Below are 7943 nucleotides of genomic sequence, written 5' to 3'. Positions count from 1 at the left end.
GTGGTAACACCCTGCTTTTTTTATTTACTGGAACGATATGCGCACTCCGTCACGCCGAATGAATTTTCGACTGGACGTGAAATGGACAAGTGCCTGCCCTCCGCTAGAACCTGTCTCTGAGACAAATGTGGAGGAAGTGACGTTATCGCCGCATTCGATACTCGGACCGGTCGCCCGCTTTTCCGGGACGTCTTAAATCAAGCGAACAATAGGTACCGCTGCCTGCACTGTGAATACCCATCGGACGGCGGGCGTTTTGTCTCACTTTTTTTCTGCCGCTAATTCGTTTGCCTTCCTGCGCAGTCCTTGCTGATTAGCCAGGGGCGTTCCCGCCGGCAGTTCCCCGCGTTCCGGGGTCTACCGGTGCCCCGTGGTGGTGGGTGGGGGCGGCCGACAGGTGTGACCACCTCGCCAATCGCGAGCAGTTTTCCGAGTCCAGGAGTCTGACCCCCCTGATTAGATAGGCCTCGACTTAGCGCTGATGTTTTAAAAACGGAGGCGCACGACATTCCCACTGTCGTAGTGACTGAGCGTTGGCTGGCTGAGCATCACAGGTAAGCCAGGCGCTGTTATCTCACTTTCGTTAGAATAATTATTACATGTAAAATTTTTTTGGAAGAAATATGGTAAAATGTTTTGTGAAATGGTTTGTCTAAAAGCAATAAACAAACTGGATTTGAAAAACCATTTGAGGAATGTTGGAATGATGCTCGAAGTCGTATGCGGTAAACGAGACGCATCAAATGTTTCTCTTATCCACACTGAAGAACCAAACAAACTGGTAGACCTACGTAATATCGCGTAGGGCCCCCACGAGCACGCAGAAGTTCCGCAACATGACGCCGCATCGACTCGACTAATGTCCGAAGTAGAGCTCGAGGGAATTGACACCATAAAACTTGCAGGGCTGTCCATAAATCCGTAAGAGTACAATGGGGTATAGATCTCTTCTGAACAGCACGTTGGAAGGTATTCCAGGTATGCTCAATGATCATGTCTGGGGTGTTTGGTGGCCAGCGGAAGTGTTTAAACAGAACGGTGTTCCTTGTGCCACTCTGTAGCAATTCTGGACGTGTGGGGTGTCACATTGTCGTACTGGAATTGCCCAAGTCCGTTGGAATACACAATGGACACGAATGAATGCTGGAATTCAAACAGGATGCTTCGTACTTCTCACCTGTCACAGTGGCATCACTGCAGCTGCACACGCCCCACACCATTACAGAGCCTCCACCAGCTTGAACAGCACCCTGCTGACATGCAGGGTTCAGGGATTCATGAGGTTGTCTCCATACCCGTAAACGTCCATCCGCTCGATACAATTTGGAACCGTACTCGTGCGACTAGACAACATGTTTCCAGTCATCAACAGTCCAATGTTGGTGCTGACGGGCCCAGGCGAGGCCTGAAGCTTTGTGTCATGCAGTCATCAAGAGTACACGAGTGCGTCTTGGTCTCCGAAAGACCATATCGATGATGTCTGGTTGAATGATTCGCACGATGACACTTGTTGAGAGCCCAGCATTGAAGATTGCAGTAATTTGCGGAAGGGCTGCACTTCTGTCACGTTGAACCATTCTCTTCCGTCGTCGTTGGTCCGCTCTAGCACGATCTTTTTCCGTCTCCAGCGATGTCGGAGATTTGATGTTGTACCGGATTCCTGACATTCACGGTACACTCGTCAAATGGTCGGACGTGAAAATCTCTCTACCTCAGAGATGCTGTGGCCCATCGCTCGTGCGCTGCGACTAACACCACCTTCAAACTCACTTAAATCTCAATAACCCGCCATTGCAGCAGCAGTAACTGATCTAACAACTGCTCCAAACGCTTTTTGTCTCAAATATGCATTGCCGACCGCAGCGCCGAATTCTGTCCGTTTACATATCTCTGTATTTGAGTACGCATGCCTGTACCAGTTTCTTTGGCGCTTCATTGTATTTTGTTTATTACTTTTAGACGAAACATTTCATAAAACTTCCGACCGCCTTTTTTTAGTTTTGTAATTTCAAGTTTTGTTCAGAAAGCACGAAAAAAATAAAAATATAGTCTAAGACCAAAAATCTACAAATCAATTATCCGAACAGGGCAAAAAATAAGAGCATTCGATGTACGAAGTCTATTCAAAAAAGTTCCGGAACATTCATAATGGTTTATTGGAGCGAAATGCGGTTTGCATCCCTGCACATGCTCAAATGGTTCAAATGGCTCTGAGCACTTAACTTCGAAGGTCATCAGTCCCATAGAACTGAGAACTACTTAAACCTAACTAACCTAAGGACATCACACACATCCATGCCCGAGGCAGCATTCGAACCTGCGACCGTAGCGGTCACTCGGTTCCAGACTATAGCGCATAGAACCGCACGGCCTCCCACGCCGGCTGCACATGCTCGTGTTTAAAGTGTAACTAGCGGAAGTTTCATTGTTGTATGTCTGTTAGTTATTGTCCAGTGCTGTATTGTGAATAACGTTGTGTCTCAAAGAATTTCGAGATGGCAGAGACAGAGGAGCAACGAGTCTGCATTAAAGTTTGCGTGAAGCTCTAGAAAGCCTTTATACAGGGTGAAACGTATTTAAACCGACAAACTCTGGGAGGTTGTAGGGGACATGAAAACAAATATTTTTCCCTAATGTCATTTCTTCCTATGAGGAGTATTTAAGCCGGTAGAGGAAGATTTCTCTGGCGGCAAATTAATTAAACCAACAAACACTTTCCTAATTTTTTTATGACCAAGCGGTAACACATTAACACAACCCAACTTCAATTACAGTAAATTTTCAAAAATGTTTCAAATGGCTCTGAGCACTATGGGACTTTAACATCTGAGGTCATCAGTGCCCTAGAACTTAGAACTACTAAAACCTAACTAACCTAAGGACATCACACACATCCATGCCCGAGGCAGCATTCGAACCTGCGACCGTAGCAGTCGCGCGGTTCCGGATTGCAGCGCTTAGAACCGCTTGGCCACCACGACCGGCCAAATTTTTTAAAAATGCCTCCATTGACACGTAAACAAAGATTACACCGTCGGATCATGTTCTGTCTGACACGGGCAAAAACCCCAGGAGTATCCTGAATTGCTCCTGCTGCTGCTACTATCAGGGCAACCAGATCCTCTTCTGAGGCAACAAGAGTTGCGTAAATAAGGTTGCGCATCTCTCCCCACACAAAAAAGTCCAGAGGGCACATACCTGGGGATCGAGCAGGCCATGGTATAGGACCACCTCTGCCAATCCACGTTTCTGGGAACTGTCGGTCCAGGAATCGACGCACACGACGACTGAAATGAGCCGGTGCCCCGTCATGTTGAAACCACATGCGTTGTCTTGTAGGGAGCGGGACGACTTCCAGCAATTATGGCAATGCTCTGGCGAGAAAATGGTAATAGTGCCTGCTATTTAATGGCCTAGGTAGCAGATACGGCACAATTCAACAGCTCGCAACAACACCGACCCACACATTAACGAAGAACCGCACTTGATGAGCGCTAGTAACATGCGAATTGTGCATGTTGACTCCATCACGCCCGAACGTTGCTTCATCGGTAAACAACACAGAGGATGGAAATGTAGGTTGCATTTCATACTATTCTAGGCACCACTGCGAAATCTGTTCTCTGGGTGGATAATCAACTGGTTCAAGGTTGTGGACACGCTGTATGTGAAATGGACGTAAAAATTGCTCTCGAAGGACTGCTCTTACATTCGTCCCCATGTTACGTGCAATTGCACGAGTGCTGATTGAAGGATCCTGCTCCACATGCTGCAAGACAGCTTCCTCAAATTGCAGCGTTCTTACCGTGCGACAGCGTCCCTGCCCAGGTAATCTGCAAAATGACCCGGTATCACGCAAACGTTGGTACACAGGAGAAAAATTGCGTGAAAATGGCAGTTCTAGTATAATATATTTGTCCAATGAATACCCGTATATCATCTGCATTTCTTCTTGGTATAGCAATTTTAATGGTCAGCAGTGTATTATTGTTTAATGTTCATTGAGGACCGAGTACCACGATATCGGTTTCAAAGCGCTATTTGCTGCAGAGGACAGAGATGTTGCCGACATCTGGAAAGAGTAAAAGTGGCGACATTCCCTTCTTCGCGGTTTTCCGCGACTTTCACACGTGTATCCTGTGCGCTCCGTCCTACCAGCTGCTGCGTTGCGTCACTCATTCCAACTCCGTTTCGTAGTAACAGAAGGCGCTTAGCAGTTACCGAATGCTCCCACGAAGCGGAATGAAGGCTCTTCTAGGGCACTCAATCCCTTGGAATTTTCCGTTCGTGCTCTAAATCCTGCCTGCGTATCATAATCCACACATATAAATTTCGGTAGAAATCAGTAAACCCGTCGAGCGTTTAAAGAATCAAACATTCACGTATAAAACAGCGTCAAACACCGATATGCAACATGTTTTACGCTCCGGTATTACGATTTTTTTGGAGAAGGAAAATCCCCCCTATAAAAAAGCAACACCCATTGCGCAAGCGGAGATCTTGCGAAACTCAGCTCACTCTGTCCTCGACGAGATCCCCGGCGCCGCAGACATGGGCGCTAAAGTTGACGCCGTGTTGCTGCAGCTCTAGCAGAAGCGCATGACTTTGTTCCTAGAGCAAAACTGTCGGTAGGTTTGAAAGATACAGATATGCACGACCAGAAATATCAGGAAGAGTAATCACAGATCGCACGGAAGGATTTAACTGTTCATTTCTACTGCACGGTGTTAGAGAGGGGAACAGTAGATAAACAGTACAAAAGTGGTTCGATGAACCCTTTGTCAGGCAATTAAGCGTGAACTGCAGAGTAGCCACGTAGGTGTGCAGGGTGATTACAAGTCAAGCTTTCGGTAGAAATAACAACACTGGTCAGAATGGCGTCAAATTGCAACGGAATATTGTCGGAGAAGGGGGAAGACGTATGGCAGAAGAAAAATGTAGCAATAGATGGCGCTGTATGCATGATAGTTTAATATTAGTCGACTATAAATGACAAATGAATCATACAACAATGCCTAAGGTGTACGTTTGACAATAAAGAAACTGTACTACTCAGTGTTCAAACGGCTCTGAGCACTATGGGAGTTAACATCTGTGGTCATCAGTCCACTAGAACTTAGAACTACTTAAACCCAACTAACTTAAGGACATCACACACATCCATGCCCGAGGCAGGATTCGGACCTGCGACCATAGCGGTCCTGCGGTTCCAGACTGAAGCGCCTAGAACCGCACGGCCACAGCAGCCGGCACTACTCACGAGGGAACTTCCCCACCGCACCCCCCTCAGATTTAGTTATAAGTTGGCACAGTGGATAGGCCTTGAAAAACTGAACATAGATCAACCGAGAAAACAGGAAGAAGTTGTCTGGAACTATGAAAAAATAAGCAAAATATACAAACTGAGTAGTCCATGTGCAAGATAGGCAAAATCAAGGACAGTGTGAGATCAGGAACGCCGTGGTCCCGCGGTTTGCTTGAGCAGCTGCTGAACGAGAGGTCCTTGGTTCAAGTCTTCCCAAGAGTAAAAAGTTTCCTTTTTTTTATTTTCGCAAAGTTATGATCTGTCCGTACGTTCATTGACGTCTCTGTTCACTGTAACAAGTTTAGTGTCTGTGTTTTGCGACCGCACCGCAAAACCGTGCGATTAGTACACGAAAGGACGTGCCTCTCCAATGGGAACCGAAATCATTTGATCGCAAGGTCATAGGTCAACCGATTCCCCCACAGGAAAACACGTCTGATGTATTCGATATGACACTGGTGACGGCATGTGCGTCACATGATAGGAATATGTTGTCGACCCACACTTGTACACTTGGCGAATGGGTAAAAAGGTTCTTCTACCTTGCCCGATTTAGGTTTTCTTGTGGATGTGATAATCACTCCCAAAAAGTGATGAAAACATAAGAGTTTGTGACATAAACTGCAACAAATGAATGCAACACTTTCACAGTCGCACAGTTTTGCCTGTGCTCTGTCAAAACATGTTTTTAAAGTTTTCAAATTTTTCCATGTGCAGACCGTCAAATCCTGCGTATGTCCAAGCAAATCTGAACATGTCCGGGAATTTTGGAGAGCGAAGTTTTTGTGTCAGTGCCTGAACTTTGATAAGTGTCTGAAAATAAAAAGATTAAACTTTTCACTCGAGGGAAGACTTGAACCAAGGACCTCTCGTTCCGTAGCTGCTCACGCTAACCACGGGATCACGGCGTTCTTGAGCTCACTTTCTCCTTCATGTTGCTTATCTTCCATATGGACTACTCAGTTTGTATATTTTGCCTATTTTTTCATAGTTCCACACAACTTCTTCCTGTTTTCTCGATTGATCTGTGATCAGTTTTTCGAGGCCTATCCACGGTGCCAGCTTATAACTAAATCTGAGGGAGGTGCGATGGGGAGGTTCCCTTGTCAGTGTGCATCGGTGACCAGGTGTGGTACTGTTAGTTACGTAAACCCATTGACGACGGCAAGGGTGATATCAAATCGGATGGAAAAATCGGTTTTAAATTGTGCCGAGGCAAAAAACCGCATAAAAAATATCAACCACATTGGTTTTTAATTGTCCTGAGGCCATAAACCGCATGAAAAGCATCAATAAAAATCAAATCGGATTATTAATTTCCGTGTGACTGCTGCAAAACATGTTCAATACGCTGTCCACCGTTTTCTGCAAAAAGTTGAAATCGAGAAACAGCATGTTCCACAACTGATCGAAGTGTTTCTGGGGTCACGTTCACAATGTGTTGAGCAATGCGTGCCTTCAATGCAGCTAAGTTTGCAATCGGAACACTGAACACAACATCTTACAGACAGCCCCACAGCCAGAAGTCACACGGATTAAGATCAGGTGATCGGGACGACCAGGCTGTACGGAAATGAAGGCTGATAATTCTAGCATTTCCGAAATTGTGCTTCAGCAGCTGCTTCAGTGGATTTACAGTGTGTGGAGGTCCGCCATCTTGCATAAAAATGATCCCATCCACACATCCACGCTGTTGGAGAGCTGGAATGACGTGGTAGCGCAAAAGACACTCATAGCGCTTACCTGTGACGGTACAGGTAACAGGACAGGAAGCGCCTGTCTCTTCGAAAAAATATGGCCCTATGATAAATGATGCCGTAAACCCACACCACACAGTGGCCTTTTCAGGACGAAGTGGTACTGGTTGATTTGCGTGAGGATTTTCCGTTGCGCATACTCGTCAATTCTGTGTATTGAGATATCCTGTCAGATGGAAGTGGGCTTCGTCTCTCCACAACGTCTTCCACAGCCAACCATTGTCCACTTCCATGCAGACAAGAAATTCTAAAGCAAAGGTCTCTCTTGCTGGCAGGTCAACAGGGAGCAACTCGTGCACATGCGTAATTTTGAGTGGATAGCAAAGAAGGATGCTCGGTAGAATTTTACGCACCGTGATCACAGATATGTCTAATGTCCGGGGAATTCTCCGTGTACTAAACGTTTGCACACCAACAGTCGTCTCCTCCTGCATTTCTGTGGCCACTGCTTCCACTGACGTCGAATCAATTCGTTTCCTCCCTCTACCAGATTGCATATCAAAAGAAACCGTCTTTTCGAATTTCCGAATCATTTTCTCCAGACTCACGGCAATCATCGGACCAAAGCTTTTTTTCCAACGATTCAGTGTGCGGAACTTCTGCAGAGCAACAGTGCACAGAGGTCATTCTTGAAATACAGCTTTACAAGCAGAGCGCGATCCTGCATTGAGACAGTCACGGCGAACGTCGCAGACACGAAAGGAAGAAAGGCCGTGTACCCGGCGTGTTTATACCAACTTCAATGGGTGGTGCGCATGACAGGTGTTTTCATTTACGTATTATGACACATACAGCGCCATCTATTGATCAGTTTTCACACTTTTTTTCTTCTAACATACGTTTTACCCCTTCTCCGATGATATTCCTTTGCAATCTGACGT

General features: G+C 46.1%; 1 protein-coding gene across 1 annotated transcript in view; it reads left to right on the top strand.

Annotated features, from left to right (window-relative positions):
• The first annotated feature begins 428 nt into the window (after positions 1-428).
• Positions 429-7943, top strand: part of LOC126425159 (peroxidase-like) — a 208856-nt gene continuing 201341 nt past the window's right edge. The window contains exon 1 of the mRNA XM_050088109.1: positions 429-554. The gene's annotated coding sequence lies outside the window, so the exon portion shown is untranslated. The remainder of the gene's footprint in view (positions 555-7943) is intronic.

The sequence above is a fragment of the Schistocerca serialis genome, chromosome 10 (assembly GCF_023864345.2).
Source record: "Schistocerca serialis cubense isolate TAMUIC-IGC-003099 chromosome 10, iqSchSeri2.2, whole genome shotgun sequence".
Classification (NCBI taxonomy): Eukaryota; Metazoa; Arthropoda; class Insecta; order Orthoptera; family Acrididae; genus Schistocerca; species Schistocerca serialis.
The sequence above is the reverse complement of the archived record's forward strand: the minus strand, read 5'-3'. Positions and strand labels throughout refer to the sequence as shown.